This window comes from Hylobates moloch, unplaced genomic scaffold (assembly GCF_009828535.3).
Source record: "Hylobates moloch isolate HMO894 unplaced genomic scaffold, HMol_V3 SCAFFOLD_10, whole genome shotgun sequence".
Taxonomy (NCBI): domain Eukaryota; kingdom Metazoa; phylum Chordata; class Mammalia; order Primates; family Hylobatidae; genus Hylobates; species Hylobates moloch.
Genome location: NW_026652285.1, coordinates 41,860,533 through 41,884,776, shown reverse-complemented (window position 1 = coordinate 41,884,776; position 24,244 = coordinate 41,860,533). Strand labels below are relative to the sequence as shown.

The 24,244-nt window shown below is 37.7% G+C and overlaps 1 long non-coding RNA gene across 1 annotated transcript in view; it reads left to right on the top strand.

The window, feature by feature from the left end:
* The first annotated feature begins 8,166 nt into the window (after window positions 1–8,166).
* Window positions 8,167–24,244, top strand: part of LOC131384383 (uncharacterized) — a 32,371-nt gene continuing 16,293 nt past the window's right edge. The window contains exon 1 of the long non-coding RNA XR_009215186.1: window positions 8,167–8,284. This is a non-coding gene — a long non-coding RNA (uncharacterized LOC131384383). The remainder of the gene's footprint in view (window positions 8,285–24,244) is intronic.

The window sequence follows — 24,244 nt, the reverse complement described above, 5'->3', positions numbered from 1 at the left end:
AGTCAAATGAAATGGGCATTCAATGTGCTTGCCAAATGCCAAATTAGGGTAACATGTGGTTTATAAACAGTAAACTCGAGCATTCAGCTTCCTTTTCTTTTCTTCTCGGTCCAATCTCTTTAGTTGTTTAAAGTCTCACCTTATGTTGCTACCTCGGTATAGAAAATGAGGGGTGGAGGAGAATGGACATAATTCAGATACTTTCAGTATGTTTTTGGTGGGTATAAATTTAAAATGCTTATTTTGTTGCATATCAAGCTGCTATTTAAGGCTTAAGGACAAAAAAAGTCAAAATACTGAAAGTTGAAGAGGTGGTGTTCAATTTCCTTGGAATCGGGGGCTCAAGCATTTCATCTTTGAGGATCTAGTTATTCACTCCGAATGAAAAAATGTTGGTGCAGTTGAAATCACTTTATGCAGTGAAATGCAAATTATGAGTGAACAAATTATAACCTGCTGCTTTTGTCTGGTTTTGGACTATACCTAGCATCATGCATAATTTGTAGAAAAGTGTCTGCATAGAGAAACCAGGGAAAACCATTTAGTCATGTGCAAATCAGTTGACCCAGAGGAAGGCAATGAAAAGGAGAACACTGTTATCTCCTCACTAGCTTAATGCTGTTCCTGATGAAAATCGCCTGAGGCCACATAAGAAACGTGGTGTAGTAATTATGTGCACCCAAATAGCTTCCCACTGGAAAGAAATAATCCACACTGGTAACTGAATCAAGCAAAACAGGCATAAAATTAAGCAGATTCATTTTATTTCAACTGTAAATTTCAGCAACAGGGCAAGAAAGTGGATACTAGAATAAGTTAGAAGCAGTAGTTGGTGGTTCTGAAGCATCAGGTAATTCGATTCAGGGTGACTATTCTCTCCATTTTTAATTTTTAATTTTTATGGGTAAATAGTCCATATGTTTATGGGGTACATGTGATGATTTGATACAGGAACACTATTAAGGTAATTGGGGTAGTAATTATCTCAACCATTAATCATTTCTTTGTGGCAGGAATATTCCAATTCTACTCTTTTAGTTATTTAAAAATATACACTAAATTATTGTTGACTATAGTCACCCTATTGTGCTATCACATACTAGGTATTTTTTCTTCTATCTCATTATGTTTTCCTACCCATTAACCAGCCCTACTTTTCCCTCTACTCCCTGTTACCCTCCTCAGCCTCTGGTAACCATCATTCTACTGTATATCTCCATGAGTTCAATTGCTTTAATTTTTAGCACCCACATATGGGTGAGACATTGCAAAATATGTCTTTCTGTGCCTAGCTTATTTCACTTAACTTAATGTCCTCCAGTTCCATCCATGCTGTTGCACATGACAGGATTTTGTTTTTGTGGATGAATAATATTCCCTTCTGTATATGCACCACATCTTAAAAATTTCATTTATCTATAGTTAGACACGTAGGTTGATTCCAAATCTTGGCTATTGTGAACAGTGCTTCAATAAACGTGGGAGTTCAGATATCTCTTCAATATACTGATTCTTTTCTTTGGGGTATATACCTAACAGTGGGATCATATGGTAGTTCTATTTGTAGTTTTTTGAGAAAATTCCATACTTTTCTCCATAGTGGCTGTACTAATTTACATTCCCACCAATAGTGTATGAGGGTTCCTCTTTCTCCACATCCTCACAAGCACTTTTTATGGTCTATCTTTTGGATAAGAGCAATTTTAACTAGGGTTAGATGATATCTCATATTTTATTTGCATTTTTCTGATGATTAATAGTGTTGAACATTTTTCATATACCTGTTGGCCATTTGTATGTCTTATTTTGAGAAATTTCTCTTCAGATCTTTGGCCTATTTTAAAACTGAATTATTAGATTGTTTTCCTATTGACTTGTTTGAGCTCCTTATATATTCTGGTTATTAAAACCTTGTCAGATGGATAGTTTGCAAATATTTTCTCCCATTCTGTGGATTGTCTCTTCACTTTGTTATTTCCTTGGCTATGCAGAAGCTTTTTAACTTGATATAATCCCATTTGTTCATTTTTGCATTGGTTGCCTGTGCTTTTCAGGTATTATCAAGAATTCTTTGCCCAGACCAATGTTCTGGAGAGTTTCCCCAATTTTCTGAGAAGTTTTATAGTTTCAGGTCTCACATTTAAGTTTTTAATTCGTTTTGATTTAATTTTTGTATATGGTGAGAGATGAGTCTCATTTCATTCTTCTGCCTATCGATATCCCATTTTCCAAGCACCATGTATTAAAGAAACTATTTCCCCAATGTATGTTCTTGACACCATTGTAAAAAATGAGTTCACTGGCCGGGCATGGTGGCTCACTCCTGTAATCCCAGCACTTTGGGAGGCCGAGGCGGGTGGATCATGAGGTCAGGAGATTGAGACCATCCTGGCTAACACGGTGAAACCCCGTCTCTACTAAAAATACAAAAATATTAGCCAGGCATGGTGGCGGGAGCCTGTAGTCCCAGCTACTGGGGAGGCTGAGGAAGGAGAATGGCATGAACCTGGGAGGCAGGGCTTGCATTGACCCAGCCATCCCATTACTGGGTATATACCCAAAGGATTATAAATCATGCTGCTATAAAGACACATCCACACATATGTTTATTGAGGCAGTATTCACAATAGCAAAGACTTGGAACCAACCCAAATGTCAATCAATGATAGACTGGATTAAGAAAATGTGGCACATGTACACCATGGAATACTATGCAGCCATAAAAAAGGATGAGTTTATGTCCTTTGCAGGGACATGGATGAAGCTGGAAACTATCATTCTCAGCAAACTAACACAAGGACAAAAAAAACAAACACCCCATGTTCTCACTCATAGGTGGGATTTGAACAATGAGAACACTTGAACACAGGAAGGGGAACATCACACACCGGAGCCTGTTGTGGAGTGGGGGAAGAGGGGAGGGATAGCATTAGAAGATATACCTAATGTAAATGACGAGTTAATGGGTGCAGCACACCAACATGGCACATGCATACATGTGTATCAAACTTGCACATTGTGCACATGTACCCTAGAACTTAAAGTATAATAATAAAAAAAAATGAACAAGGCAAGAATGTCCATACTGACTTTTTTTTTTTTTTTTTTTGGAGACAGTGTCTCGCTCTGTTCCTCAGGCTGGAGTGCAGGGGCACGATCTCGGCTCACTGCGAGCTCCACCTCCCGGGTTCAGCTATTCTCCTGCCTCAGCCTCCCAAGTAGCTGGGACTACAGGCGCCCGCCACCACGCCTGGCTAATTTTGTTTTTGTATTCTTAGTAGAGCTGGGGTTTCACCCTGTTAGCCAGGATGGTCTCGATCTCCTGACCTTGTGATCCACCTGCCTCAGCCTCCTAAAGTACTGGGATTACAGACGTGAACCACCACGCCTGGCCCATACTGACCACTTCTATTTAACATAGTAGTGACAGTCTTAGCCTGGGAAATTAGATACAAGAAAGAAACAACAGCTATCCAAAATGGAAAGCAAGAAGTAAAATGATCTCTGTTTACAGATGACATAATCTTATGTGTAGAAAGCACTAAAAACTGTTAGAACTAATAAATTCAACAAAATTTTATAATCCAAAGTGAACAAAAAGTAATTGCATATTTATACACTAACAGTAATCAAAAAACGCATTTAAGAAAACAATCCCATCAAGAAGCATATAATAGCATAAACAATAGTAACAAGAAGAATAAGATACTTTGGAATAAACTTAACCAAGGACAGGAAAACCTTGCACACTGAAAACTAGGAAACAGGCTGGGTGCAGTGGCTCACACCTGTAATCCTAGCACTTTGGGAGGCTGAGGTGGGTGGATTGCTTGAGTCCAGGAGTTCAAGACCAAGTTGGGCAACATGGCGAAATCCTGTCTCTACTAAAAATACAGAAAATAGCCAGGCATGGTGGCATGTACCTGTAGTCCCAGCTACTTGGGAGGCTGCGGTGGGAGAATCACCTGAGCTGAGGAGGTGGAGGCTGCAGTGAGCCGAGATCATGCCACTGCACTCCAGCCTGGGCACAAAACAAAACAAAACACAAAAAACCTACACGACATTGCTGAAAGAAATTAAAGAAGATGTAAATAAATAGAAAGACATCCTGCACTCATGAATTGCAAGGCTTAATGTTAAGATATCCATGTACCCAAAGTGATTTACTGATTCATTGCAATTCTTATCAAAATGCAAATGACTTTTTTGCAGAAATGGAATAAAACCATTCTACAATTTACATAGAATCTCAAGGGACTCTGCATAGCCAAAACAATCTTAAAAAAGAAGAATGAAGTTAGAGTGCTCACACTTTTTATTTTAAAAATATTGTGAAGCTACAGTAATTAAAGACAGTGTAACACTGGCATAAAGACACATATGTAGACCAATGAAACAGAACCGGAAGTTCAGAATTAAACGCTCACATATATGATCTTCAACAAGGGTACCGAGACAAAACAATGGGGAAAGGACAGTCTCTTCAATAATCGGTGTTGTAAACGCCAGATATCCACATGCAAAAGAATGAAGTTGAAACTTAACCTTACATCATATATAAAAATTAACTTAAAATTGATTAAAGACCTAGACATGAGACATACAACTATAAAATGCCTAGGAGAAAATTATAAGAAAAGCTTCATAACACTGAATTTGGTAATGATTTCTTGACTATGATACCAAAAGAATAGGCAACAAAAGAAAAAGGTAGACAAATAGGACTACACCAAACTTAAAAATTTTTGCACATCAAAGAAACAAAGTGACAAAGCAACCTGTGAAATGAGAGAAAATACTTGCAAATTATATCTAAAAGGGGTTAATATCCAGAATACTTGTCTATAGAGAACTACTACAACTCAACAACAAAACACAACCTGTTAAAAAAAAATGGGCCAAGAATGTGAATAGACATTCCTCCCAAGAAGACATACAAGTATAAAAAAATATGTTCAGTGCCTTTAGTCAAATTAAAACTACAACAAGCTATCTCCTACCCATTAGAATGGTCACTACAAAAAAAACAGCAAACAAAAAATATTGCAAGGATGTGGAGAAACTGGAACCCTTGTACACTGTTGGTGGGAATGAAAAAAATGGTGCAGCTGCTATGGAAAAATGATCCGAGTTTCCCCAAATAATTAAAAATAGAACTACTATATGATCCAGCAATCTCACTTCTGGGTATGTCTGCAAAAGAACAAAAATAATTATGTCAAAGAGTTATCTGCATACCCATGTTAATTGCAGCATTATTCACAAAAGCCAAGAGCTGGAAGCAACCCAAATGTCTATTAAAAGATGAATAAAGAAAATGTGGAATATACATACAATGGAATACTGTTTACCTTAATAAAGAAGAAAATTCTGTCACATGCTACAACATGAATGAACCTTGAGGATATTGTACTAAGTGAAATAAGCCGATCACAAAAAGACAAATATTGTATGATTACATTTATATGAGGTTTCAAAAATAGACAAACTCATAGAAACAGAAACTACAATGGTGATTGCCAGAGACTGGGGACATGGAGAAATGGGGAGATGTTCAACTGGTGTAGTTTCAGGTTTGCAAGATTAAAAAGTTCTGGAGATTTGTTACACAACAATGTGCATACAGTGAACACTACTGAACTGTGCACTTAAAAGTGGTTGAAATGGCAAATTTTATATGTGTTTTAAAATTTATATATATATATTTTTTTAATTTTTAATTTTTTTTATTTTTTTGAGACAGAGTCTCACTCTGTCACCTGGGCTGGAGTGCAGTGGCGTGATCTTGGCTCATTGCAAACTCCGCCTCCTGGGTTCACGCCGTTCTCCTGCCTCAGCCTCCCGAGTAGCTGGGACTACAGGTGCCTGCCACCACGCCCGGCTAATTTTTTGTATTTTTTAGTAGAGACAGGGTTTTTCACCGTGTTAGCCAGGCTGGTCTTGAACTCCCGACCTCAGGTGATCCACCCGCCTTGGCCTCCCAAAGTGCTGGGATTATGGCGTGAGCCACCATGCCTGTCCTCTATGTGTTTTTAAAATCACAATGAGAAATTAAAAAATAAAATGAAAATAAGAAATGCTTAGCATATAAGAAAGTGAAGCAGTAAAGCCCACGAAGATACAGCGAGTTTGCTTACTCCCAGCTTGTCTGGCACTGTCCAGATCTTACTGCCAATAGTCCTGCACCCTGAGTATAACCTCAGTCCCAGGCACACCACATGTTAGGACATTCTATAAGAAAACCAGAACATTTAAAGAAATGGTGTAAACAGAATAAAGGTATTTTGTTGAAAATAAAGTATAATGCTATCCTTACTTGGGAATCCCATTGCCTTTAAAGTGAAGCATATTACTGGGATGTAAACCTATATTTTTCTCTCTTGGCTCTTTAACAGATTCTCCAGATCTGTCTTATTTATATTTCCTTCAAAATACTTTTGTGGTTTCTATCTTTTCTTCTTTCCGAGCCACACTTCAGCTTCATTCCTTATGCACAGGAGAGCCTGTTCTTGGTTTCTTTTCTTCCAGGTTCTGACTTTTAATCTGTCCAAATTGTAACTGGGGCATTTATTGACAAAGAGAAATTTGAACATGTAACAGCCTTTTTTTTCTTCTAATTTTTCAGTGGTTTCTAATTAGGTAATTTCCTGAAAATTAAAGTTCTTAAAGTCTCTGATTTATTAGTTCATCATTCTTAATTTTTTAAGTTTTCTATCATTGTCTAGTAGAGTATGTCCAGTTGATAGGATATCTGAGGACATATTATCTCTCCATCAGTTTATTTCTGTATTACACACACTTTCTCTCCATTCTCTTCTTCAGACCTTCTGCACCACCTCCCTCCAGCAGTTGTAACAAAAATGTCTCCAGACATTGCTGAATGTCCCGGGTTGGGGGCAAAATTTCCCCTGGTTGAGTACAGCTGATAGAAATAATGCCCAAATTTCAAGATTTTTTCCAAAGTGGTCTTCATATTCAATTCCCAAAGGTGTACTTAACATTGTTCTTTCTGAGCAGAGTACTTTCCCCATTTTCTCTGCCTGGAGAGAACTCCAGGAAGCTGAGACTGGCCAGACCGCAGAGCTTGACCCAGGTTCCAAGACTGATAAATACCACGAGCAGAACGGTTAGGATGGCCTCTTGTTTGGTTCATCCTTGTGACAACATAATTGGCCCTCTTAGGCATCAATTTTGGTGTCATCAGATTTGTGCAGTTTCCAGGACAGCCCACCTGGCCATGCTTCCTCCTGCAGTTGAACCGTCTCCTTTTGTTGCTGCTTTGAGGTCTGGTTAGGTGGTTATTATGTGCTTGCGAATCCACTACATCTTCGCCTCAACCCACTCTCCGACCCTCCTACCCCCATTTAGATTTCAAGTTCCTTAGGGAGGTATATCTTTTTTTTTTTTTTGAGACGGAGTCTCCCTCTAGAGTGAGTGCAGTGGCGCGATCTTGGCTCACTGCAAGCTCCGCCTCTGGGGTTCATGCCATTCTCCTGCCTCAGCCTCCCGAGTAGCTGGGACTACAGGCGCCTGCCACCAAGCCTGGCTGATTTTTGTGTGTGTGTGTGTATTTTTTTGTAGAGATGAAGTTTTACCGTGTTAGCCACAATGGTCTCGATCTGCCAGGAGGTATATCTTACTCTACTGTTTTAATTGCCAATGTCTTCCATGGAGTAGGAACTGAATAAATACTTTTCAAATTATAAAAAAGAAACAGGGAATACCTCACCAACGTGTTAGAAGGAATCAGAGTACCTTGTGGTCTGCCTTTCACACTTAACACTGTCTGTCAATCAGTAACACCAGTGGTCACACTGACCTCAGGGACAGAGTTCAGGTTCCAGAATGGGTTAGTGTGGATTAGTGTTAATTTACCGAGCGGTCTGTACCCTGTAGACTTTGGGGAACCCGGTCAAGTAAACCCCAGGTAAGCAGATTATTCCTAAGTGGCATAAGGAAGCACTGTCTAGGTTCCTGACTGTTATGGGCTTTGAATTCGCCGGTGATCCTTCAGAGTCTTCAACGTATTTCTCAGCAAATATGAATAAAATGTATTGAGTTTTATTGAAGTCAAGCTTCTCTCTTTGTACTGGTAATCTCTTCCTGAGAAATAGTAAGGAAAGCTTTTGATGTTCAAGGGCTTTTCTTTCTCTTTGTGTCCATAGTTCCAGCAATGCGAGATTTCTGTAAAGGATTTAAATGAGAAAAAAAAAGGAAAAGTAAGCAGCCTGCAAAGAAATGTTCAGAAAATTCCAAGTGGATGAAGCTTGCAGGATTTGATGAGGTATCAGAGCTCTGCAAAATGAATTCTCATACAACTTTTGGTATATGTTTTATAATTTCAAAATCAAAATAGGGTCAAAAAGTTTTTAAAGCATAATTTAAAAAAATATCCTTGCTTAGGTGATAATGGAATATAAGTGAGCCTGGGATGATGACATAGGCATCCTTGATTGCTGAGGCTATGGGAATAGCAGGTGATACTTGAAGTTCTTTTCTTTACTGCTGTCTTCCAAATAAATTTTATGTGCTTAGTAATTACTTGTTGAACAGTCAACCTGCAAATTTTACCATGAAACAACAGGATAGAGCAAAATAATGAGAACTGTAACAAATTTCCTGTATTTTTATGGTTTTGTTTTGATAAATTTCACTAATCTAACTCCTGAAGGGCATCTCCTTTAAAAATCCACTTACCTGCATGATGTTCAGCTCGTAGCAACAAGAGAGGACATCTTGCATTTCCCTTCTTCAAAATTAAACACCATAGCTTGCAGGTATTTTTACTGTGATGTGAATACCGTTAGGAAAAAGTTGCAACTGTTATGCTTCTTAGAATTGTTTCACAAATGAGACCTTATTGGAACTATTGACCAAATAGTAATGGATGACTGTATGTTTGATTTTTGTATTAAGGGAGGTTTTACCAATCATAAACTTTGTTCTAGAGCCTAGAAATTATGATACTGATAAACTCTGAGTATTTTTGTTTTATTGAATAAACAGAGAAAAATAAATTTTAGAAAAATAAAAGTGACAGTCAGACAACTGTTATTATACAAATCATTCATTTCTGGGGTAACATTAATTGCTTCTAGGATTACAAAAGAGTAGGAAAAACCTGAGTTTTTCTTTTTTTTTTTTTTTTTTTGAGACGGAGTCTCGCTCTGTTGCCCAGGCTGGAGTGCAGTGGCACAATCTCGGCTCACTGCAAGCTCTGCCTCCCGGGTTCACGCCATTCTCCTGCCTCAGCCTCTCCGAGTAGCTGGGACTACAGGCGCCCACCACCACGCCCGGCTAATTTTTTGTATTTTTAGTAGAGATGGGGTTTCTCCGTGTTAGCCAGGATGGTCTCGATCTCCTGACCTCGTGATCTGCCCGCTTCAGCCTCCCAAAGTGCTGGGAGGCTGACACTGCAGCGGGCTGTACCCAATGTCTCTGGTTTCGCAGCCGGCCTTCCTGGGATTGTCCTCATGTGATCCTTATGGGAACAGCAACTTCATCAATTGTCACCTCTTTTAAATGTCACCCAAGAGAAATTATGAACTGGCTCAAGTTTTATGCAAAAGACTCCCCCAAAATCGGCCTCAAAAGCACTTTTGTTAGGACATTTTTGAGAAAAAAATATATGATGCTTTATGATTTTATCCTACTTTTTCAATGTCACATTTACAAATGTTTATAATTAAGTTAAAAGGGTGAGGCAGAAAACCAGGCAACTCTGTACTGATTTTTGTAATATAATCTGTCTCAAAATATACCATTAGAAGTTTAAATATTTAAATAGTTATAACCATTTCTAGGGGATAGAACCATGGGTAACTTTTAAACTTTTATTAGTTTTTGTTTGTTTGTTTGTTTTAGACGGAATCTCGCTCTGTTGCCCAGTCTGGAGTGCAGTGGCATGACCTTAGCTCACTGCAAGCTCCGCCTCCCGGGTTTACGCCATTCTCCTGCCTCAACCTCCCAAGTAGCTGGGACTACAGGCATCCACCACCACACCCATCTAATTTTGTTTTTGTATTTTTAGTAGAGACGGGGTTTCACTGTGATAGCCAGGATGGTCTCGATCTCCTGACCTTGTGATCCACCCACCTCGGCCTCCCAAAGTGCTGGGATTACAGGCGTGAGCCACCATGCCTGGCCCTGGCCAATATTTCTTAAGTTTCATAAATATATATGAACTATATATATATATAGTACTCTTTTGACTATTACTGTTTTGAATGAGAGGAATAAAATAATACATGCAACTAAATGGGATTTTGTATTTTTCCTTCACAAACCTTGACCTACACTTAAAATGCAAGCCTCTCACCCTCCCGACAACTCCATATCCCCACCCCCTGCTCTGTGTGGTCAGAGTTGGTGCATCCCAGTGCCTTGAATAGGGTCTGACACATTTGCTGTTGGAATCACTTGAAACATTTCACTTAGCCAGGAACATAGTAAAGTATAAATGATGCTGAGGTATATCTCCCCAAGGAGGAGGACACAGAGCAGGTTTTCTGCGGGGACAGGAGGAGGGACTGGCCCTGTGCACCCACTGCCTCCCCACGGCTTCCTCAACTTTTGTTTGATTTTTCCTCAATCAGGAACATGACATCACATTCATCCAGACCTTGAACCTGTCTTATTAGGTTTATTCCTAGGTATTTTCTTGTTTTTCTGACATTGCAAATATAATCTTTTTCTTTATTTCAATTTTCTGGTTGATTATTTCCATCATAAAGGAAAGTTGCTTGGTAAAATTTACCTGTTTTTAGCCATATGATAAAATTTTCTTATTAGTTTCAATGGCGACTACACACACACACACACATACACACACACACACACACACATACTTTAAGTTCTGGGATACATATGCAGAATGTGCAGGTTTGTTACATAGGTATACACGTGCCATGGTGGTTTGCTGCACCCATCAACCCATCATCTACATTAGGTATTTCTCCTAATGCTATCCCTCCCCTAGCTCCCACCCCACTGACAGGCCCTAGTGTGTGATGTTCCTCTCCCTGTATCCATGTGTTCTCATTGTTCAACTCCCACTTAATGAGTGAGAACATGGGGTGTTTCATTTTCTGTTCCTGTGTAAGTTTGCTGAGAATGATCGTTTCTAGCTTCATCCATGTCCCTGCAAAGGACGTGAACTCATCCTTTTTTATGACTGCATAGTATTCCATGGTGTATATATACCACATTTTCTTTATCCAGTCTGTCACTGATGGGCATTTGGGTTGGTTCCAAGTCTTTGCTATTGTGAATAGTGCTGCAATAAACATACATTTGCATGTGTCTTTATAGTAGAATGATTTATAATCCTTTGGGTATATACCCAGTAATGGGATTGCTGGGTCAAATGGTATTTCTGGCTCTAGATCCTTGAGGAATTGCTACACTGTCTTCCACAATGATTGAACTAATTTACACTTCTACCAACAGTGTAAAAGCATCCCTATTTCTCCACATTCTCTCCAGCATCTGTTGTTTCCTGACTTTTTAATGATTGCCATTCTAGCTGGAAATCTCATTGTGGTTTTGGTATCTCATTGTGGTTTTGATTTGCGTTTCTCTAATGACCAGTGAAGATGAGATTTTTTTTTCATGTTTTTTGGCCACATAAATATCTTCTTTTGAGAAGTGTCTGTTCATATCCTTTGCCCACTTTTTGATGGGGTTGTTTGGTTTTTTTACTTGTAAATTTGTTAAAGTTCCTTGTAGATTCTGGATATTAGCCCTTTGTCAGAAGGATAGATTGCAAAAATTTTCTCCCCTTCTGTAGGTTGCCTGTTCAGTCTGATGACAGTTTCTTTTGCTGTGCAGAAGCTCTTTAGTTTAGTTAGATCCCATTTGTCAATTTTGACTTTTATTGCCATTGCTTTTGGTGTTTTAGTCATGAAGTCTTTGCACATGCCTATGTTGTGAATGGTATTGCCTAGGTTTTCTTCTAGGGTTTTTATGGTTTTATGTCTTACATTTAAGTCTTTAATCCATCTTGAGTTAATTTTTGTATAAGGTGTAAGGAAGGGGTCCAGTTTCAGTTTTCTGCATATGGCTAGCCAGTTTTCCCAACACCATTTATTGAATAGGGAATCCTTTCCCCATTGCTTGTTTTTGTCAGGTTTGTCAAAGATCAGATGGTTGTAGATGTGTAGCATTATTTCTGAGGCTTCTGTTCTGGTCCATTGGTCTATATATCCATTTTGGTACCAGTAAATGGTGACTTTTTTAAAAAAGCAAACTCTTTTGAATTTTTTATGTTTATAATACAGCAAATAATTTTGTCTTACTTTTATAAAAAAATTGAGGTAAAATTCATATAACATAAAGTTAACCATTTTACAGTGAACAATTCAGTGGCATTGAGCATATTTACAATGTTATGGAATTACCACCTCTATTTAGTTTCAAAATATTTTCATCACTGCAAAAAAAACCATATAAGCAGTCAAATCCCACCTTCCTCTCCTCCTGTCTCTGTTAACCACCAATCTGTTTTATGGGTTTACCTATCCTGGATATTTCATATAAATGAAATTATACAATAACCCTGTATAATTTTTTGTGGGCCTGACATCTTTCATTTAGCATAATGTTTTTAAGGTTCATTCATGTTATAGCATTTATCAGTACTCCACTTCTTTTTATGGCTGCATAATATTCCACTATATGTGTATATCATAATTTGTTTATACATTCCTCTGTTGACGGACATCTGGGTTGTTTCCAACTTTTGGCTATTTTGAATAGAGCTCTTTCGAACATGTATGTATATGTATTTGCTTGAGAACTTGTTTTCATTTCTCAGGGGTATATACCTAGGAGTGAAATTGCTGAGTCATACACTAATTCTATGTTCAACTTTTTGACCACTGACAAACTGTTTTCCACAAACATCATCATCACTAGCCATGTATGATTTACTCCACATCTTCACCAACACTTGGTGTTTAATATATATTTTTTAATTATAGCCATCCTGGTAGTGAAGTGGTATCTCATTGTGGTTTTGATTTGTATTTCTCTAATAACTAATAATATTGAATATCTTTTCATGTGCTTGTTGGCCATTTGTAGATCTTCTTTGGAGAAATACCTATATAAATTCTTTGACCATTTCATTTTAATTGGGTTGTTTGTCTTTCTATTGTTGAGTAATGAAAGTTCTTTATATAGACACATCATTTAGAGATTTGCAATTTTTTTCTCCCATTCTGTGGGTTATTTTTAAACTTTCTTAATAATGTCATTTGGTATACAAAAGTTTTAAATTTTGATGGACCCCAATTTATATATTTCTTAATTTTTTGCTCATGCTTTTGGGGTTATATCTAAGAACATGTATGTGCCTAATCTGTATCTGAGAACCTAATCTCAGATTCAAGATCAGGAAGATTTAAGCATAGGTTTTCTTTTAAGAGTTTTGTAGATTTAGCTCTTGCATTTAGGTCTTTGATACATTTTGAGTTAATTTTTCCATATGGTATGAAATAAGGGTTCAACTTCATTCTTTTGCACGTGGCTATTTTGTTGTCCAAGCACTATTTGTTGAAGAGATTATTCTTTCCCCATTGAATGGTCTTTGCACCTTGTCGAAAATTAATCACCAGAAATGCATGGGCTTATTTCCGGAATCACAATTCTATTTTTCTCATCTATATGTTTATCCATAAGGATAAACAGTGCCACACTGTTTTGATTATTGTTAACTTTGTAATAAGTTTTGAAATTTGAAAGTGTGAGTCCTCCAACTTTACTCTGCTTTTTCAATAATATTGTCTTAAGCTGTTCGAGATGTTTTGCAATACCTTACATATGTGATATTAGCTTTTCCATTTCTGCAAGAAGGCTATTCAAATTTTGACACAGATTGTATTGAAACTAGATCTGTTTAAGTATTGCCATTGTGGCAATATCAAGTCTTCCAATCCATGAACACAAGGCATATTTCCATTTATTTAGGTATTCTTTAATTTCTTACAGCAATGGTTTGTAGTTTTTATTGTGTAATACTTTCACTTCCTTGATAACATTTAATTTGAGGTGTTTTTTTACCATTTTTATGCTATTATAAATGAAATTGCCTTAGTTTAGTTTTTAAATTATTCACTGCGCCTTTCTAAGAACACATGTGATTTTTGTGTTCAGCTTGTACCTTTGCTGAATTTGCTTATTAGCTGTAGTAGTGGATTCTTTGGGATTTTCTATATCTAAAATTAAGTTATCAGTGAATAGAGATCTTTCGATGCTTCTTATTTATTTTTCATTTCTGATTTCTCTGGCTAGAACTTCCAGTACAATGTTAATGAAAGTGGTAAAAGGGGTCATCCTTGTGTTGTTCCTGAGTTTTAGTCTTTAACCAGTGAATATGATTTGACTATGGGTTTTTCATAAATGCCCTTATTTTATGTTAAGGAATTCCCCTTCAATTTCCAATTTTATATGAGGATTTTTTTTTTTTTTTTTTTTTTAGAAGAAGTCTAGCTTTGTCGCTCAGGATGGAGTGCAGTGGCTCGATCTTGGCTCACTGCAACCTCCGCGTCTTGGGTTCAAGTGATTCTTCTGCCTCAGCCTCCTGAGTAGCTGGGACTACAGGCGCCTGTCACCATGCCCGGCTAATGTTTTGTGTTTTCTTTTTTAGTAGAGACGGGGTTTCACCATGTTGACCGGCCTGGTCTCAGGAGTTCGAGAACTCCTGACCTCGTGATCCACCCACCTCAGCCTCCCAAAGTGCTGGGATTACAGGTGTGAGCCACCGCACCTGGCCTGAGGATTTTTATCATGAAAGTGTGGCAGATTTTGTTGAATGCATTTTCTGCAGTTGAGATGATCCTGAATTTCTCCTCGCCCCCACACACACCTTCATCCTATTAATGTCCTATAATACATTGAGTTTCTAATGTTGGACCATCCTTGTTTTCCTGGGCTGAATTCCACTTAGATGTGGTATATAATCCTTTTAATATGCTGTTGGATTTGATTTGCTAGCATTTTGTTGTGGATTTTTGCATCTTTATTCATAAGGGATATTGGTCTGTAGCTTTCTTTTCTTGGAATATCTTTGCCTGGTTTTCATATCACGGTACTGCTGTCCTTATAGAATGTCAGAAAGTGTTCCCTCCTCTTCAATTTTTTGGAAAAGCTTGAGAAGGATAGGTATTAATTGTTTTTTAATTTTTATTTTTATTTTAATAGTTTTTGGGGTACAGATAGTTTTTCTTTACATGGATAAGTTCTTTAGTGGTAATTTCTGAGATTTTGGTGTACCTGTCACCTGAGCAGTGTACACTGTACCCAACATGTGGTCTTTTATCACTTATGCCTCTCCCACTCTTCCCCCTGAGTCCCCAAAGTCCATTATATCATTCTTATGCATTTGCATCCTCATATCTTAGCTTCCACTTATAAGGGAGAACATATGATATTTGGTTTTCCATTCTTGAGTTACTTCACTTAAAATAATGGCCCCAGCTCCACCCAAGTTGCTGCAAAAGACATTATTTTATTCCTTTTTATGTCTGGTGTATTCCATGGTGTATATATACTACATTTTCTTTATTCACTTGTTGGTTGATGGGCACTTAGGTTGATTCCATATCTTTGCAACTGCAAATTGTGCTGCTATCGACATGCATGTGTGTGCATGTATCTTTTTCAAATAGTGACTGATTTCCCTTTGAGTAGTTACCCAACAGTAGGATTGCTGGATCGAATGGTAATTCTACTTTTGGTCCTTTAAAACTGTTTTCCGGCCGGGCGCAGTGGCTCACACCTGTAATCCCAACACTTTGGGAGGGCGAGGCGGGCAGATCATGAGGTCAGGAGATCAAGACCATCCTGGCTAACACAGTGAAACTCCATCTCTACTAAAAAATACAAAAAATTAGCCAGGCATGGTGGTGGGCACCTGTAGTCCCAGCTACTCAGGAGGCTGAGGCAGGAGAATGGCATTAACCCGGGAGGTGGAGCTTGCAGTGAGCCGAAATGGTGCCACTGCACTCTAGCTTGGGCAACAGAGCGAGAGTCTGTCTCAAAAAAATAAATAAATAAAATAGGCCGGGCGCGGTGGCTCACGCTTGTAATCCCACCACTTTGGGAGGCCGAGGCAGGCGGATCACGAGGTCAGGAGATGGAGACCACGGTGAAACCCCGTTTCTACTAAAAATACAAAAAAATTAGCCGGACGTGGTGGCGGGCGCCTGTAGTCCCAGCTACTCGGAAAGGCTGAGGCAGGAGAATGGCGTGAACCCAGGAGGCGGAGCTTGCAGTGAGCCGAGATTGCGTCACTGCACTCCAGCCTGGGCGACAAAGCGAGACTCCGTCTCAAAAAAAAAATAAATAAATAAAATAAAATAAATAAATAAAATAAAAAAGCAAAACAAAACAAAACAAACCCGTGTGGAAACAGTGGAAAACTAGTTTTTCCATACTGTTTTCCATAGTGGTTGTACTAGTTTACATTCCCACCAGCAGTGTAGATGTGTTACCTTTCCACCACATCCACACCAACATCGGTTGTGTTTTGACTTTTTAATTATGGCCATTCTTGCAAGAGAAAGGTGATATCTCATTGTGGTTTTAATTTGTATTTCCTTGATAATTAGTGATGTTGAGCATTTTTTTCATGTTTGTTGGATGTTTGTATATCTTCTTTTGAGAATTGTCTATTCATGTCATTTGCCCACTTTTTCATGGAATTATTATTATTTTTTTTACTGTTGATTTGTTTGAGTTCTTGTAGATTTTGGATATTAGTCCTTTGTCAAATGCATAATTTGCAAATACTTTCTCCCAATCTGTGGGTTGTCTGTTTACTCTGCTGATTATTTCTTTTACTTTGTAGAAGCTTTTTAGTATAATTAGGTGCCATGTATTTATGTTTGTTTTTGCTGCATTGCTTTTGGGGTCATAGTTATGAATTCTTTGCCTAAGCCAATGTCTAGAAGATTTTTTCTGATGTTATCTTCTAAAATTTTTATGGTTTCAGGTCTTAGATTTAAGTCTTTTATCCATTTTGAGTTGACTTTTGTGTAAGTGAGAGATGAGGATTCAGTTTCATTCTTCTACGTGTGGCTTGCCAGTTTTCCCAGCACCACTTATTGAATAGAGTGTCCTTTCCCCAATTTATGTTTGTGTCTGTGTTGTTGAAGATCGGTTGGCTGTAAGTATGTTGACTTTATTTATGTGTTCTCTGTTCTATTCTATTGGTCTATATGCCAACTTTTATACCAGTACCATGCAGTTTTGGTGACTTTAGCCTTGTAGTATAATTTGAAGTTGGGTAATGTGATGCCTCCAGATTTGTTCTTTTTGCTTAGTATTGCTTTGGCTATGCGGGTTCTTTTTTGGTTCCATATGAATTTCAGGATTGCTTTTTCTGGTTCTATGAAGAATAATGATGGTATTTTGTTGGGAATTGCATTGAATCTGTAGATTGGTTTGGACATTATGGTCATTTTCACCATATTTATTCTACCCATCCGTGAGTATGGGATGTATTTCCATTTGTTTGTGTCATCTATGAATCTTTCAGTAGTGTTTGTAGTTTTCCTTGTAGAGATCTTTCACCTCCTTGGTTAAATATATTCCTAAGTATTTTGTTTTATTTTGCAGTTGTAAAAGAGATTGAATTCTTTTTTTTTTGAGACAGAGTCTCATTCTGTCACCCAGGCTGGAGTGCAATGACGCAATCTCGGCTCACTGCAACCTCTGCCTCCCAGGTTCAAGTGACTCTCCTGCCTTAGCCTCCTGAGTAGGTGGGATTACAGGTGCCCACCAACATGGCTGGCTAATGTTTGTATTTTTAGTAAAGAGTGGGTTTTACCATGTTGGCCAGGCTGGTTTTGAACTCATGACCTTAGGTGATCTACTCACCTCAGCCTCACAAAGTGCTGAGGATTGTGGACATGAGCCACTGTGCCTGGCTGAATTGAATTCTTAATTGGATTCTCAGCTTTGTCACTGTTGGTGTATAGCAGTGTTACTGATTTATGTACATTTATTTTGTATCCTGAGACTTTATTGAATTCATTTGTTAGGTCTAGGAGCTTTTTGGATGACTCTTTAGGGTTTTCTAGGTATAGAATTATATCATTAGTGAACAGCAACAGTTTGACTTCCTTTTTCCCAATCTGGATGCCCTTTATTTCCTTCTCTTGTCTGATTGCTCTGGCTAGCACTTCCAGTACTGTGTTAAGTAGAAACAGTAAAAGTGGGCATCCTTGTCTTGTTCCAGTTCTCAGGGGGAATGCTTTCAGCTTTTCCCTATTCAGTATGATGTTGAGTATGGGTTTGTCATATATGGCTTTTATTACTTTAAGGTATGTCCCTTCTATGCTTATTTTGTTGAAGGTTTTTATTGTAAAGGAATGCTGGATTTATATATAATGATAAAAGGATTAGTCAAACAGGAAGATATTATGATCCTAAATTTATATTCACCTAACACTGGAGCTTCCAAATTTATAAAATGATTACTACTAGACCTAAGAAATGATATAGACAGCAGTACAAATATAGTGGGGGACTTCAATACTCCACTGACAGCACTAGACAGGTCATCAAGACAGAAAGTCAACAAAGAAATAATGGACTTAAACTATACCCTAGAACAAATGGACTTAACAGATAATTGCAGAACATTCTTCCCAACAACTGCATGATATACATTTTTTTTTCATCAGCACATGGAACATTCTCCAAGATAACCTATGGTAGTTATAAAACAAGTCTCAACAAATTTAACAAAATTGAAATCATATCAAGTATTTTCTCAGACCATAATGGAAGAAAACTGGAAAGCAACTCCAAAAAGAACATTTAAAATGATACAAATACATGGAAATTACATAATCTGTTCTTGAATGATTTGGTGATTAACAGTGAAATCAAGATAGGAATTAAAAATTCTTTGAAATGAATGAGAACAATGGCACAACTTATCAAAACTTCTGGGATACAGCAAAACTGGTGATAAGAAGAAAGTTTATAGCATTAAATGCCTACATCAAAAAGTCTGACAGAGAACAAATAGAAAACCTAATGTCATACCTGAAGGAACTAGAAAAACAAGAACAAACTAAACCGAAACCCAGCAGAAGAAAATAAATAACAAAGATGGAAGAGAACTAAATGAAATTGAAACAAAAAATACAAAAGATAAATGAAATGAAAATCTGGTTCTTTGAAAAGATAAACAAAGTTGATAACCATTAGTAAGATTAACCAAGAAGAGAAAAGATTCATATAAGCTCAAGTAGAAATGAAACTGGAGATAGTACAACCAATACCACAGAAATACACAAGATCATTCAAGGCTACTATAAACATCTTTACATGCACAGACTAGAAAGTCTAGAGGAGACGGATAAATTCCCAGAAATACACAACCCTCCTAGACTAAATCAGGAAGAAATAGAAACCCTGAATAGACCAATAACAAGCAGCAAGATTGAATCGGTGATAAAAAAAAAAACACTGCCAACAAAAAAGGAGTCCAGAACCAGATGGATTAACAGCTGAAATCTATCAGACATTCAAAGAAGAGCTGGTATCAGTCCTACTGAAACTATTCCAAAAGACAGAGAAAGAGGGAATCTTACATAAGTCAGTCTATGAAGCCAGTATCACCCTAATACCAAAAGGAGGAGAGGACATAACAAAACAAACAAACAAACTACAAACCAATATCCCTGAACATAGATGCAAAAATCCCCAACAAAATGCTAGCTAACTGAATCCAACAGCATATGAAAAAGATAATACATCATGATAAAGTGGGTTTTATATCAGGGATGCAAGGATGGTTTAACATACACAAGTCAATAAATGTGATACATCACATAAACAAAATTAAAAAACTGTATGATTATATCAATAGGTGTGAATCCCTCTTTAAATGTTTGGTAAAATTAATCAGAGAAGCTATCTGGTCCTGAACTTTTTTTGTTGGTGGTGGTAAGTTTTGATTACTGATTGAATTACTTCACTTGTTATAGGTCTATTCAGATTTTCTGTTCTCGAGTTAATTTTGATAGATAGTGTGTTTCTAGGAATTTGCTAATTTCATCTAGGTTGTCTAACTTGTTGGCATAAAATAGTTTGTAATTTTTTTTTTTTTTGAGATGGTGTCTCACTCTGTCACCCAGGCTGGAGTGCAGTGGTGCAATCTCGGCTTACTGCAGCCTCTGCCTCCCAAGTTCAAGCAATTCTCCTGCCTCAGCCTCCCAAGTAACTGGGATTACAGGTGCCTGCCACCACACCTGGCTAATTTTTGTATTTTCAGTAGAGGCGGGGTTTCACCATGTTGGCCAGGCTGGTCTCAAACTCCTGACCTCAGGTGATCCGCCCACCTTGGCCTCCCAAAGTGCTGGGATTACAGGCATGAGCCACAGCACCTGGCCTGGGCAATGATTTGACTACATTCATAATTTGGGTATATCATGTTTTCATTTTCATTTGGCTCAAAGTATTTTCTAATATCCCTTGTAATTTTTTATTTGACCTACAGGTTGCTTAAGATTGTGTTAATTTCTACATATTTGTAAATTTTCCAGTTTTTCTTCTGTTATTGATTTTTAGTTTCATTCTGTATTTGTCAGAGATGATAATTTACCTAACTTTATCTTTTTACATTTATTGAAACTTGTTGTATGGCCTACCCTGACACATGATCCACGTGCTTTGTGTGTTTTGCAATTGTTGGGTGGAGTATTTTCTATATGTCTGTTAGGTCTTGTTGATTTACAGTGTTTTTCAAGTCCTCTATTTCTTCATTGATCTTCTGTCTAGATGTTCTATCTGTTACTGAAAGTGAGTGTGTAAGTCCATTTAGTGTCGCTGTAACAGACTATCTGTGACGGGGTAATTTATAAAGAGAAGAGGTTTACTTGGCTCGTGATTCTGGTGACTCGAAGGTTCAAGATTGAGCAGCTGCATCTAGTGAGAGCCTCCCTCATGCTGCTTCCACTCATGGCAGAAAGTGGATGGGGTGTGGGCATGTGCAAAGAGATCATGTGGTGAGAAAGAAAGCAAGACAGAGAGATCCACCCACTGATCCAAACACCTCCCAGTGGGCTCCTCCGCTTAGCACTGTTACATAGAGGATCAAGTTTCCACATGAGCTTTGGCAAGGCCAAACCACATTCAAATGATATGGGGCATATAATTTGCCAAATGCAGTCGGGTATTGAAGTCTCCAACAATTATGGTAGTACTATCTACTTCTTCCTTCAAGTCTATCAATGTTTGTTTCATGTATTTTGGAGTTCTGATTTTTGGTATCTATATGGTTATAAGTATTTTATATTCTTGATAAATTTACAAGTTATCAATATATAATGACCTTAATTCATTTCTTGTAACAATTTTTGACTTTGTCTATTTTTGCTTTGTGTATCTACTATAAGTTTTTGTTTTGTAGTTACCATTAGGCTTACATAAAACCTCTTATACCAGACTATTTATATTTGGTAACAACTTAACTTCGATCACACAGAAAAAAGTCTCCACTTTTCCCCTTGCCCCCATTTTATATTTTGATGTCATAATTTATATTTTTAATTGTATATCCCTTAGCAAATTATTATAGCTATTATTTTTAATATTTATTTAATCTTCATACTAAAGACACAGATGATTTACATACCATCACTGCAGTATTAGAATATTCTGAATTTGACTGTGTACTTACTTTTAGCGGTGAGTTTTATACTTTCTCATGTTTCCATGACACCAGTGAGCATTCTTTTCTTTCTTTCAGCCTGAAGAGCTTCCTTTAGGATTTCTTGTGAGACAAGTCAGCTTTTATTTGTCTGGAAAAGTCTTTATCTTGCTTTTATTTGTGAAGAACAGCTTGGGCAAGTACAGTATTCTTAGCTGGTAGATTTTTTTCTTTGAGGCTTTGAATGCATCATCTTGCTTTCTCCTGCCATGTAAGTCTTGTTTGGAGAGAATCTGATTGGAGACATTTGATCTTTATACCTTGATATCATTCCCCATATTTAAACACATAAATTTTTGTTGAATCTCAAAAAAAAAAAAAAAGAATGTTTTTGTGATTATTTCTTTAAACAGTGTTGTCCTAGGGGCTGGGTGTGTGGGTGTTGGCCTGGAGATTCAACAAAAATTTATGTGTTTAAACATGGGGAATGATATCAAGGTATAAAGATCAAATGTCTCCAATCAGATTCTCTCCAAACAAGACCATAACAAAACGTGTTATAATCAAACTATCAAAAATCAAAGACAAAGAGAGAATCCTAAAAGCAGCAAGAGAATAGAAAGAAGTCACATATGTGAGAGTTCCAATAAGGCTAGCAGCGTATTTCTTAGCAAAAACCTTACATGGCAGGAGAAAGCAAGATGATATATTCAAAGCCTCAAAGAAAAAAAATCTACCAGCTAAGAATACTGTCTGGGGGCTCCAGGAGCTGGCCTGAAACCTGAGTCTACAGGGGTCATCTTGGAGTCTGGGTTCATGGGGTCTAATCCAGTGCCGGAGTCTACCAGAAAGGGACTGAGCCGTATGTCTGCTGAAATGTGTGGCTGCAGGGGATAATCTGAAGGGTGGGTCTGTGGGTGCCTGTTTGAAGATGAGAGCTGTAGGGGTTGGCCTGGTTCTTGGGTAGGTCTGAATCTGGGGCCGTGGGGCCAGCCTGGTGCTGCAAGCAGTCCAGAGCCTTTGGCTGCCTGGCCCTGGGGTGGGCCTGGAGCCTGAGTCTGTGGGGGATAGCCTGGAGTTGGGGTTTGTCCAAAGTCTGGGGCTACTGATCAGCTACAGTCGGGCTACTACCCCAACTGTCCTTCCTATCTCTTTAGTGCATCCTTTCTGTAATCTCCTACCTGGTTTCCTTAGTTCTTGTGAAGGTGGTTTTATGCATGGATAGTTGTTCCAATTGCTGTTTCTGCAGGGGGGCAAGAGCTAGAAAGTCCTATTCACCATCTTGCTTACAGCCTTCTGCTCCAAGGCTGCAGTACTCTTTAATCACATGTTGTATGTTACCTCTTTCTTTTCTTCAGGCATTTGGAAATAATTTCCAAGAGCTACTTTTTTTGGCCAGGTATGCAATTTTTGTGAACCAATGCTGTTCTAACTGATCCTAACTCAAGAGGCGAGAAAAGCCCAGATGCCGCTAATTGGATCCATGTTTGTACTGTGCTGTATTTCCAGGACTTGTGCAAAGTTTAATACTATTACTCATCAGTTTTATTTTTATTTTACCTCCTATTTTTCTCATTCTTTGCATGGATTTATGGAGGCGCTTTCCTGACTTTTTCACTGTGGGCTGTGTTGTAGTCACCTTGGATCGATCTCTGGCTCTTTGGTCATTGTGTGCTTTGAGTCTGCATGGCGAGTCCCAGTTTTATTTCATGCATGAGCTTCATTGACAGAAAATCATTCTACCTTATTTCCTTGCTTCATGCTTGGAAGACATGGATTTGGCCTTCATATTCCTGACTGGATGCTTTAAATGAGTCAGGTGCATCTGCTTTAAATAGGTATTGACTAAGGAGAAATAAGGGAATAATCTGTAAAACTCAACCCAAAATGAAGTCTTTCTTCTTGCTAGAGGCATATTATTTATTTGGATAGAGTGAGATTTTCCTTTACATGTTTAAGAAGTTAATCTCAATTTGGATGTGATTAGTAATAAGAATTTCAAATCTATATTTCACTTGAGTTTCTTGCAGTGTAATTATGTTTGTTGTTTGGGAATACTAAAACAATCATTTTATTGTAGTGTATTTAATACTTTTACCATATTTCTTCTTACTTAAACCAATACATATAAATAACAACCATGAGAATCTCAAGCATATTTGAAATATTTTTAATATCATTATGAATGTAGAAAGATAAAATTAAGAGTGCTCAAAAATATTTAAAAATTCTAGTCCAATATCCTCATTTAGAGAAAGAAACTGAGGCCCAGAAATGTAAAAGCAAGCAAATAAAATTAGTGGTATGGCCAGAATTAAGTACTCTGTTCATGAAAATATTTAGTCATTTTTGAGGTGAGTTAGGACTGGTGGGGCATGGAGGGACATTGTTGTCATAAAACTATGAAGGACCTACCAAGGAAAAAATACCTCTAGGGCTTTCTGCTTATTGAGTTCTAAAAAATTGCCCATGCTATATTTGGTTGGCTAATAACATATAAATGGATTGTAATTGCTAAGTGTTTTGGGCATTTCTTTTTCTCTGTTCTTTCCCTTCTTTCTCCACACATCCATCCCA